This window comes from Leopardus geoffroyi, chromosome A3 (genome assembly GCF_018350155.1).
Source record: "Leopardus geoffroyi isolate Oge1 chromosome A3, O.geoffroyi_Oge1_pat1.0, whole genome shotgun sequence".
Classification (NCBI taxonomy): Eukaryota; Metazoa; Chordata; class Mammalia; order Carnivora; family Felidae; genus Leopardus; species Leopardus geoffroyi.
The window spans coordinates 56,862,244-56,874,165 of record NC_059336.1 but is presented as its reverse complement, the minus strand read 5'-3'; the positions used below and the strand labels follow the sequence as shown (position 1 = coordinate 56,874,165).

At 39.5% G+C, this 11,922-nt stretch overlaps 1 long non-coding RNA gene across 1 annotated transcript in view; it reads right to left on the bottom strand.

Annotated features, from left to right (window-relative positions):
• The window catches only part of LOC123579685, a 9,422-nt gene extending 1,351 nt beyond the window's left edge, over nucleotides 1–8,071 (bottom strand). Inside the window, exons 1-3 of the long non-coding RNA XR_006702893.1 lie at nucleotides 7,914–8,071; nucleotides 7,617–7,772; nucleotides 2,016–2,135 (exon numbers count right to left, since the gene is read on the bottom strand). This is a non-coding gene — a long non-coding RNA (uncharacterized LOC123579685). The remainder of the gene's footprint in view (nucleotides 1–2,015; nucleotides 2,136–7,616; nucleotides 7,773–7,913) is intronic.
• Nucleotides 8,072–11,922: the final 3,851 nt, after the last annotated feature.

The following is an 11,922-nucleotide window of genomic DNA, read 5'->3' as shown; positions in this document are numbered from 1 at the left end:
GGAGCCCAACAGGGGCTCAGTCCCACCACCCTGAGATCACCATCTGAGATGAAATCAAGAGTGAGAGGCTGAACAGACTGAGCCACCCAAGCACCCCTCACGTTAGGCATTTCTTCAGTCGTTTTAGAGAGGTAGAGATTTTTCTGGGGAGCGTTTGGGATAAAGTTGACCAATTTGAGTAATTTAGGCCAATTGATCTTCTGTAATTCTTCTTCCAGATATCCAGGTCTAACTAAAAATTATCAGGGTGATGTAGACAAAAGAGAGGTTTGGTCCTAGTTACCTGGAATGCAGAATCTGGCAGACCTGCCAGGAGGTTCTTATTCAACTACCATTTCACACTGACAGTCGCCATATATCCCCAGTCTAGTGCCTTTGTTAATAGCACACGTGCTTCAGGATAAATAACTGAACTTGACAAAAACTTGAATGCTGAATGCGACAGATTCATTTTTAATTCGCACATTGAGTACTTGAGTACGTAACAATAAAACTGACCTTACTGTGATTTTAAATGATTTTTTTAAAACTTCAGGCAATGAAGCTTAATATCCATTCTTTAAGAAATACATAATGCATGTACATCAAAATTCACTTCATAAGAACAAATTCGGTCAAGTGATATAAAATCCACTTGAAGTTTAAAATAATGACTTTGCGACTTAAGAGTTGATTTTCAGTTGACCAAATCACTAGAAGGAATTAGCCAGAGAGATAAACGTTTGGAAACTTTTCTCTGTGTTCAAGCTTTTACAGTAAATTTTGTGCAGAGAGAGTGTTGTATACATGTAATCTGCACAACAAAGGGTCCCCCATACGTACAAAGGTTTCCGGGGTTGAGGCGAAATTGGCATTGTGTAAAGAGCACTGTGTCGCAAAAAGTGCAATAATTTAGGAGTAAAATGACCTTTTGTTTTTCTTCTAGCACTTTCAAGCCAAGGGAACACCGACTTTTGGCAAGTCTCTTAACCTTTCTATGCGTTAACTTGCACATCTGTGAAATCAAATATATAAATGCCTTCCATAGAGAGTTCCCATTACTAAAATCCAGATGGTACTCATTTCTACTTTTTCTCCTGAGACTGACGGACCTGCTAGACTTTGGGGCAATCGGAAGAGTTAATCTTACTTTTTTGTGGCATAGCTGAGGGTCCTTTGCAGACCATTTTCTTTGTGGTCCCATTGAGAGGGTATGGCTGTCTCTAGTCTAAAGTGATGAAGTCGAAGCATATCCGTCTCCCCTTTTCTCTGGCTGCCTTGTCCACTCAGCCTCCATCTTGACTATGACAGTACAAGAAGTGAATTTTAGGGCAACTGTAGGCATTGGACTTCGCTTTTATCATTTCCAAAGAAAGAAGGTTTGCTCAAGGAACGTTTGATGGAACATCAAGCTTCATGCCGAGTGAGTTCTCCTCCCTCAGATTCCTTCTGGTCTACAATACTCTCTTTAAGCTATTTGGATGGACAAATCCATCCCTTCATGAACACTCACGTCTTCAACAGAAAGAGGTCTCCCGTTTTCGTTCTTTCCTGGATCCTCAAAATCGAGTGCCGTGGACTTTAGCCTAGGAAACAGACTGTCGCATACATCGAAACACAGTCTCTAGGATGGTTCGGGGATTCTGTTAAGAAAGCATCCTATTTGAAAAAAAATTTTTTTTTTCTCAAAGTCGATAAACCCTTTTGGACAAATAGATGCACGTTTTGACACGAGGGGCATTGTGTAATTTACCCCTGATTTTGGCACCTGGTGATGTCAAGTACGCATGTGCAACAACAAAACTCACTTGCTCCTATTGTGGCACCAGCTCCCGGTCAATCCTATTGAGTTAGCCCTTCCTCTCCCCTGTCTAGGATGGGATTGTCAAGTTTCCCAGCCACATTATCATTGGATACGATCATGCGTGGGCGTACTCAAAAGTGTTGCACAAGTGAGACAGTATTATGGTAGAAATGAAGTCTGGTTCGCATCTGTATTCCCTCGAATCAAGATGTCATCCTGGTATAGTACTCACCTTTGTCGCACAAGCCAAAAAGACACGGAAACAACACTGCCATTAACTGATAAAACAGTGGTTTTGAGATCCATCCCAAGTTTAGAGATGTTCAACGTGGAAAATTATGCATCTTGGAATCTGTAAAAGATAACAAGTAGGAAAAAATATACATTTACCCAATTGGATACTATCAAGGTAAACTAGAATGGCATATAAGCCCTTCTTAACATGAAGCACAAATAATTATTGCAATATGATATTAAAATAGATTTAGTTTGAGTACTTCGATAGTCCTTTCAGCTTTTTTTCCCACAGATGGCTTATTTGTTTCCAACATTTTTATTTATTTTTTTTGGGACAGAGAGAGACAGAGCATGAAGGGGGGAGGGGCAGAGAGAGAGGGAGACACAGAATTGGAAACAGCCTCCAGGCTCTGAGCCATCAGCCCAGAGCCCAACGCGGGGCTCGAGCTCACGGACCGCGAGATCGTGACCTGGCTGAAGTCGGATGCTTAACCAACTGCGCCACCCAGGCGCCCCAGAGATGGCTTATTTGTATGGAATATAATTTTGATCTTTTTCTACCTTAAATCCCTTTGTCTTCTTCTTCTTCTTCTTTTCTTCTTCTTCTCTTCTTCTTCTTCTTCTTCTTCCTTTTTTTTTGAGTTAAGGTTATCTTTGGATTTAAGAACTCTTTCTTTCAAGTTTATTCATTTATCTTGAGAAAGAGAGAGACAGAGACAGAGAGAGAGAGACAGCGAGCAGGAAAGGAACAGAGAGAAAGAGAGAATCCCAAGCAGGCTCCATTCTGTCAGCATAGAGCCCAGCATGGGGCTCGATCTCATGAACCGTGATATTATGACCTGAGCCGAAATCAAGAGTCGGACACTTACTCATCCCAAGTTGGGATGCCTGGGTGGCTCAGTTGGTTAAGCGACTGACTCTTGATTTCGGCTCAGGTCATGATCTCACCGTTTGTGAGAGGGAGCCACACATCAGGCTCTGTCCTGACAGTGTGGAGCCTGCTTGGGATTCTCTCTCTCTTTCTCTCTGCCCCTGTCCTGCTCACACCCTCCCCCCTCTCTCTCAACATAAACAAATAAACTGAAAAAAAGAACCCTGTAACTTATTTAAAAAATTGTTGTCTTCATAACAAAACAAAAACAGCAGCAAAAAAAGATATATGATGTGTGTGCATGTGCAGTTGTTTTAGGCAGTCAAGGCACGAATAAGGCCACAAAATAAGCTATGGCTTCTATGTGTGCCTACTCGCTAAATGAGCTTTCAGGTTCAGAAAGGGTCTTTATAGTAGTGTTCTCTGTAGTGTCCAATATCATGGTTTGCTCCAATCTGGGTTATGTAGTAACTTCTGTGTAGATTTTAAGAATAACCTTACTATGTTATCACTAAGGCAACAATACTCAGCATAGACAATGTAGACAGTATAGACAATACTGCAAATGGAAAAAAAGATTTCAGTTTCATTAAAAAAATGATGGAACATTGGGGCGCCTGGGTGGCTCAGTCGGTTGGGTGACCCGACTTCTGCTCAGGTCACGATCTCATGTTCTGTGAGTTCGAGCCCCGCGTCGGGCTCTGGGCTGATGGCTCAGAGCCTGGAGCCTGCTTCCGGTTCTGTGTCTCCCTCTCTCTCTGCCCCTCCCCCGTTCACGCTCTTGTCTCTCTCTGTCTCAAAAAAAAAATAAACGTTAAAAAAAAATGAAAAAAAATGGAACAAAAAGATTTGCAAGTAAATTGGCTATGGATTAACTACAGAATATGAAAGGTCTTTGGAATTTAAAAGGTGGTTTTAAAGAAAAGAATGTATTTCTACAAGCACCAATTCCTTTTTTCAACAATTGTATGCTCTTTTGAGTACGACCGGATAGCTTACGCTTTATTTTTCCTTATTTTTCAATAAAGAAAAAGTATTTGCCCCTCTTTTTAGATTATCACTCATCTGTAAGAAAAAAAAAAAAATCCTCCCTAGTTTCTTTGTAACCGTTAAATGTATAGTGAAATATTTTTTTTACCCTGAGACGTTCATGTCATCTGGGTGTTTAAGATCATGTGTTTGTGAGGATAAGGAATCCTAGCCTGGCTTCTAATTTACTACAGACTCAGAAAGACATGTGTTGACCTGCATGGCCAACCTCAACAGACCAGTATTTAAGAAACAGCACAGGAAGTGACACAGAGAAACAAAGCTGGGACACCTGTCCGGGTCGCTGTTGACCCATCATGCTTAACTAATTTTTTAGTGATCTCTGACCCAGATTTCCACAGTTCCACAGGGATTTATATCTTTCATGCAACAAATCCTACACCTGCATTCAATTAATGAAACAAAACTCAACTTTGTTATCTGATGAACTGAGCAAGCAGAGCCATTGAGACAATTGTTTTATTATTGTATTGACAAATTATCCTATTAACAACTGGCTACTACAAAAATCAATTAAAATCCTGGCTGAGAAGTTTGAATATAGTTGGATAAGTAGAAGTGGGAATTAAATAGTGTGTTGGTAGTTTTGTTAAAGTGTAGTTCATAAATTAGCAGCAAGCATATCAAAAGCAGAAATTTGTCTTGAAAATAAGAATGGTAAGTTATAACAGGGCATATGGAGCTGTTCAGCATTTAGTTTCATTTTATTTCATGCTTCTCAATATTTGAATGGATATCAATGTTTTTTTTCTTTCCCTCCAATATATATTTCTAAGCATTTAATTTTTAGTGATTCCTTACTGTTGTATTGGATAAACTACCTTGTAAAATATTTAAGATGTGGAATGATAATGTTTGGATCTTTGAATCTTTGGTCATAAAAACAAGATTCGTTAATTTCCCTCCTTCCTACAGTAATTCTTATTAATTTAGAATATTGAGTTGGAATCCACGGACAAGGGGATTTAAGACTGAATAGTATTTTGACTTCGGGAGTCAAAAAGAACTATTGTCCCTTTGCTAAACAAAAATTTTACTTTCTTAGCTAGTATAGAGAAAACCTAATGATATCTTGGCATTTACTTCTGCCCTCTAAATACTCTTTAACTATACTTTCAACAAAAGTAAGCAAAATCCGGTATGCTCTATAAAGACAACAATATGCTTAAGGTGTTTAAAAATCATTTAATTGAAACTCAAAATACACTTTTGTAAAGAATAATCAGAGAAACCACCCATGATGGAGAGACAATGAAATGCTCAGGACAAAACTACATTTCTTCTAAGGTATATAACCTTTAATGGTATCTACAAACCCGGTAAGTATTGCTTTGGAGGGTGGAGGAAATTAACTTTCACCTAGTCACTGATGTATTACACTTGAAAGTAACTTAGGAATGTATAACTTTAAAATTTGAAAGAGAAAGACTAATTTTTGCCACTGAGCATGTGCCAAATGGTTCATAAAGCTGTCAGTATGTTATCTTTTCCTATAAATAGGTTTGCTGATTGCAGAAAGCACACATTTGTCTAAATTATACCTGATCTCTGTCATTCACATGATAGATTTTTTTTTGCTTGAAAGATGTCATCAGTCAGTGCTGAAGAGAGAGTATTGATAATCAAGTGAAAGAACAATTCAGAAAAAAAAAGATAGAGGAAAAAAGAGGATGTTAGAACAATTGTACCCCATTCAATCCCTGAATAGCTCCGTTTCACCCCCAGGAGTACAGAGACACTAACTGGAATACAAAAGGCAGCAATAAAACGCAGAGAAAACAAAGGAGCCTCAGAAACTTCAAGGCTGATATGAAACTCAAATCCATATTATGGATTAAGAACCTAAAATAGTCACAATAAAAATCGACTGTTAATATATAGTGCATTCAATTAATTCTTCCTAATCATATCCATAGTGCTTCTACATGTATTCTCTGGTATCTTAGTTTTCTTTCTTTCTTTCTTTTTCTTTCTTTCTTTCTTTCTTTCTTTCTTTCTTTCCTTCTTTCTTTCTTTCTTTCTTTCTTTCTTTCTTTTCTTCTTTCTTTCTTTCTTTCTTTCTTTCTTTCTTTCTTTCTTTTCTTCTTTCTTTCTTTCTTTCTTTCTTTCTTTCTTTCTTTCTGTTTTTTTTTAACATGTATCAGGTATACAACATAATGTCTGAATATATGTACATATTGCAAAATGATCACCAAAATAAGTTCAGTTCACATCCATCACTGCACATATTTTGGTTCTTTTCATAACTTAATTCACTTTCCCCTCTTTTCCAATGCCTTTAACCGATTATCTGAGCAAGTATCTAGACAGTAGACATTTGGTTTCCAAATAGTTTTATAGGATTATTAACAATGTAGAATAGGCATCTTATCTCCTTCTTTGACCTCCATTCTTACCTGGCCCTTTAGCCAGGTTGGGTGGTTTGCTAACTGAGGACTAAGTGTCTCACAGGCTTTCCTGGGTACATTTGGTGGCTCTCTGTGCATGTCCTGTCCACTTCAACAGATATCCAGATGCTATGTACTTTTTAAAGTCTAGCTCATATTCCATCTCTACTGGGAAACAATCCCTCTGCACTCCCATGAGAAGTTGGCTGCCAATTCTCACAACTGGTCTGGCGGTTGAAATCTATACAACTCCTCTGAACTATGCTAGAAGGAAAGGCCAAGAAATACATGGGCATGAGGAACACAAGAATGCCAGAAAAATGCTGAAATGGTTGTCCCATGCAGCCTGAGGAAAGAGTTGGGATTGGTGACCATGTATGTGAATTTCTTCAACCCAGTGGAGAATGTGTGACTCTCTAGAGACCCAGGCTAAATGGACATGGTGGCCATAAACAGCAGCGAGGTTGGAGTTAATCAAAAAGTATTATTTGTAAGGAACTGTGGCAATGGCTAGCTGATGAGGAACTCTCTGGGCCACTGGGGTCCTAACTGATATATAGAAACCTCCTACATATGCAGAAACAAACTCCAGCTTTCAAGAATGAAGTCCTGATTGGAATCACCATAAGGGAAAGCCATTGCCTCTTGTTCAATTTTAAACTCCAAATCTGTTTGTGGCCTAGTATCTCTTGGATGAAGGGTAGGTCAGGTCCACTTCAGGGATGACTCCACCATAATACCACACATGTAGTATAAGTCCATTTCTTAGACCCAAAGACTTGTATCTGTATTAATCCACTGGGAACTTATGGGGACCAGGCTTATGGGGATCAAGTGATGGAGGTTTGACCCAAATCTATCATAAAGGTTGGCTCTAGTTGTTGCGTATAAAGTTGGAATGGACATCCCCAGCTTTTAGCCAAAAACTCACGAGCCATGGAATGAGGGCCATTCAGGTAGAATGGATCAATAGTCATATTCACCAATGTTGATTAAAATCAATAGTATATATTTTGGAATATTTATGATCTAGTGCTACTATCATAGATTTGGATGCAGCCATGGAAATTTCTCTAACATTGATTTTTAACTAGGTTGGTTGACCAGAGCTGATAACAGGTAGGGCTAGGGCTTGTATAAGAACAGATAATGACTCAAATTTCAGTTACTATTCAAGATACAGTCCCTTTTTTTGGAGAAAATAAACCCTGACTGAGCGCTGTCGTTCTGACAATTGGTTTTTATGTATCCCATTAAACACAGAACATCAGAAACAATTTTCTCTTACCTGGAAGGAACAGTTATGCGTCTTTCCTGTATTCGCCTAGAGCTAAGCTAATTCTCCATCTTTGTATCATAATTAAATCTTTAAGCATCTTGATCATCTCACCTTTCTACAGAATATCACACTGATCCACTTACTGATGGAATAAGATAATAGGACCTGGTGAGCATGAAGTACAAGAATGTTATGGTAGAAACATAAGTGACTGAGCTAATATAGAGATAAACCTGAAAATGTACTCTGGTATTTGAGGGCCTAGTGATCTGGAACATACGATAAGCTGTTGTACATTGTACTCACCACCCCTAGAAAGAGGTACAGTGCCTGATAAGCCTCTGAATTTTGGAGGCAATTCATGTTGCGTTAGGTATACTGGCTGTCCCCACTTATGAAATCATCCATAATGGGTGCCAGCTTTGAATGTGGCCGAGGGAAAGACCCTTCTTTGGTTCGTCAGCTATTCTAGACTCTAGTTCAATCATGTAGATCACTTGACAGTATGACACCACACATTCAGTGTGCTGTATGGAATCTCCTGCGTTTTGGAGCTCTCTGTGGAAGACATCATTTCCTTCTAGAGGGAGAATTCTTGACTTTGCAGCTGGATCCTGGTAGAGATTGATTACCTGGCTGTCTATACCAAGTGTCCATGTGAATGAGCTTTTCTTAATTATTTAGTGTTCTCTCACCTACCCAATCTTAGTGATGGATAATGTCTCCCACTTCATGGCGATCTCCATAATTGAATAGGAGTGATATAAACAGGACTGTACCCAAAAAGGTCCAGACAGCGCAAGTAAATTGCCTGGAAAGGTGATTCACACTCTTAGAAGCTTTACTCCTAATTTGTATCTGCACAAAAGGAATCATGGGGGTTGCCAGGGACCAGCTGCTCGAGAATGAATAAAATCACAACTGCCTGGTTTAACATACATTTTCCTTAAGAGAAGTGCATTAGAAGTGGTGTTGCAGCATTTAAAATCATATTTAAAGTGTCTCCACAGTACAATAAGGAGGGAAAATTTTCCCAGTTGGCCAAATTTTGAGCAGGATACCCGGTCACCCACTTTTCCTGTGGAAGAGATACAGAACTACACTACTTGCCACATCTTATCTAATGTTAATGTTACCTAATGATGAGCAACTTGGAGAATGTTAAGACTGGAGGATTAGTAACAGGAAGTTTGAGTTTTCTCAACAAGGCAGATGGATATATATATACAAATACATATATATGTGTGTATACATACATATATACACACATAATACGTATATACATACACATATATGTGTGTAAATATAATAATGTATGTATAATAATGTATATATTATATATAATGTTTTATATATATAATGTTTTATATATATATATATATATATATATATATATATATAATCCAAAGTGTATGTGTGGGACTGGATAAAAAGGGTATGGAACAATTGTGGAAGGAGCATAAAGTTGGATTCGGGATGATTTTATTGATATGCACCCACTAAGCGGAGATTCCGGATTTTAGTTTTGTGGTTTGAGGGGGTTAAAAAACACTCTAAGAGTCTGATTGGTTGGATGGCTGAAACATGCACCAATAGGTGTCCTATAGTAAATGCAGGTGAAATGACAGAATTGTCTTGGCATCCTCTAAAGAAAGGTACCCAAAGGCTTATGGAAATAGGAAGGTGAGAGTGGATTTATCACGAATAACCCGCTCTCTCAGCCTGGGAGGGTCAGAGGATCTACCCTTTACAAGTGTGGGAAATACAGTTGAGAGAGCAGTCACACACACCACCCTTAAGTTCCAAATGGGTCTGAGCTCTTGGCGATTCCAATTTTATAGGAATTCGCTTTAACCCAGGTAGCAAGACACCTAAATCTTCAGTGGACTTTGTCAGAGGAACAGGATACATGGCAATATCAGTGAATCCCATTTGATACAGCATATCACTTATTTTTCGGTGAATCTGTTCCTTGGTCATAAATAATGACATAAATATGTCATAATAATGACATGCATGGTTGTCACTGTGGTGGTGACAGCCTTTCAGGTATTCTCACGTCCTGGCAAGGGGAGACTCTTCTCTTGCCTCTTCCGGCTCCTGGAGATTTCGGGATTTCCTTTGCCTTTGGCTGTATCGCACCCATCTCCGGCTCTGTTTGACGTCACCTTGTCTTCTGTGTGTCTCTGTCTTCTCTTCTTCTGTCTCTTAGAAAGACACTTGTTACAGGATTTAAGCCCCTTCTGGATAATCTGAGTGATCTCGTTTTAAGATTCTTAATTACATCTGCAAAGATCTTTTTAACAAAGGTGAAATTTTAACAAGGTGACATTCCACAGGTTCAGGGGGTTAAAAAAAATGGCATATATATATATATATATATATATTTTTTTTATTTTTTTAATGTTTATTTTTGAGACAGAGGGAGACAGAGCATGAGTGGAGGAGGGGCAGAGAGAGAGGGAGACACAGAATCTGAAACAGGCTCCAGGCTCTGAGCTGTCAGCACAGAGCCCGATGCGGGGCTCGAACCCACGAACCGTGAGATCATGACCTGAGCCGAAGTCGGACGCTTAACCAAGTGACCCACCCAGGCACCCCTAGGCATATATTTTTTGGGGAGCTACCATTCAACCCCCTACAGTCACCCATTATTTTTATATCAGTAGTGCACTCCACTTGGTTGCTGACTAGTATCCCCTTGAACAGATATACCATTCTCCGTGTATCTATTTGTCTTTTGATGGACATTTGATCGCTTCCAATTTAGGGCAACTGGGGAAAAAAGGCCGCTCTAAACATTTGTGTGCAAGTCTTAGTGTGGACAGAGGTTCTCATGTCTCTTGTCTGAATGCTTCGGTGAAGATTCCGTCTATAGATCTCCTGAGCTTTCTCTCCATGAAATTCCTCTCCTGCAAATGCTCCCTGCCTAGTCCTGCCTATAATCTGAACTGTGCCTTTGCAACTCTTGGAGAGTGCTAAGCTCTAATTGAGTACCTCGTCCTCACAGTGCACACTGGAGGTTCCCTCCCTACGCTCTGTGGGTCAATCACAGAGCGCATGTGTTTGTTTCTCTGCTCTTAATGGTCACTGACTCATTCCACCTGCTGTCCAGTGACTGACCACTCCTGTTCCATATATTCCATCTCTGTTTTAGTTGTTTCACACAGGAGACTAAAGGTTTACCTATTATTCACGCATGTCAGGGAAAAAAAAAATGCTCTACCCCATAGAGCATTTTCTTCCCGATATGTTTTTCTTCTTTTGATTTAGAAGGTTATTTTCCATAATGGACAAGACATGCAAAATTAGATTTAGGCATTTATGTTAACATTTTCGGGTCTATAGCATTTTGCCATTTGCGTTAGAAATAGCTTTCTCCTTCCCTCGATGATCTTCTTGTTGCAAACATTTGAAAAAATCCTTTCTCATGTTTATTTTTGAGAGAGAGGGAGAGAGCGCATGAACAGGGGAGGAGCAGGGAGATAGGGAAACACAGAATCAGAAGCAGGCTCTGAGGTGGCAGCACAGAGCCCGGTGCGGGGTTCAAATTCACAAACCGTGAGATCATGACCTGAGCTGAAGTCGGCTGCTTAACTGACTGAGCCACCCAGGCACCACTTGCTGCAAAACTTTTAACACTGCTACTGCCATGCATGGAAAAGCTCAGCTCATTCCAGGATTTTGTCTTCCTATTTTTTTTATATTTATTTATTTATTTATTTAGAGAGCAGGAAAGGGGCAGACAGCGAGAGAGAGAATTCAAAGCAGCACTATCAGAGCAGAGCCCGACGCGGTGCTGGATCTCATGACCCTGAGATCATGACCTAAGCCGAAATCAAGAGTCAGACACTCAAACAACTGAGCCACCAAGGCGCCTCTAGGAGTTTGCCTCCTTGACACAGTTTTTGCAGGTTTCCACACCCTATGGTGTGTGTGTGTGTGTGTGTGTGTGTGTGCATGCATGTATGTGCATGTGTGTGTGTGTGTGTGCATGCATGTATGTGCATGTGTGTGTGTGTGTGTGTGTGTGTGTGTACAGGAGCTCATGTGCATTTGTACATGTGAACTGTTTTTATTGTAGGTTTTAAAAGGGCAGGAGATTTATGCTTCACAGGGGCATCTCTTTACTGAATTTTCTTTGTTGAATTATTAGTAATTTTCTTCCTAATATGAAATACAGAGTAAGATTTCATTTGAATACCTTTCAAACAAAACAGCATGCTCACTGTATTACAGCTCATTATTTGGTTTGATTATATACATTAGCAAATTTCTTGGGAAAAATACCCAAGGCCTCACTAAAATTGGCTCT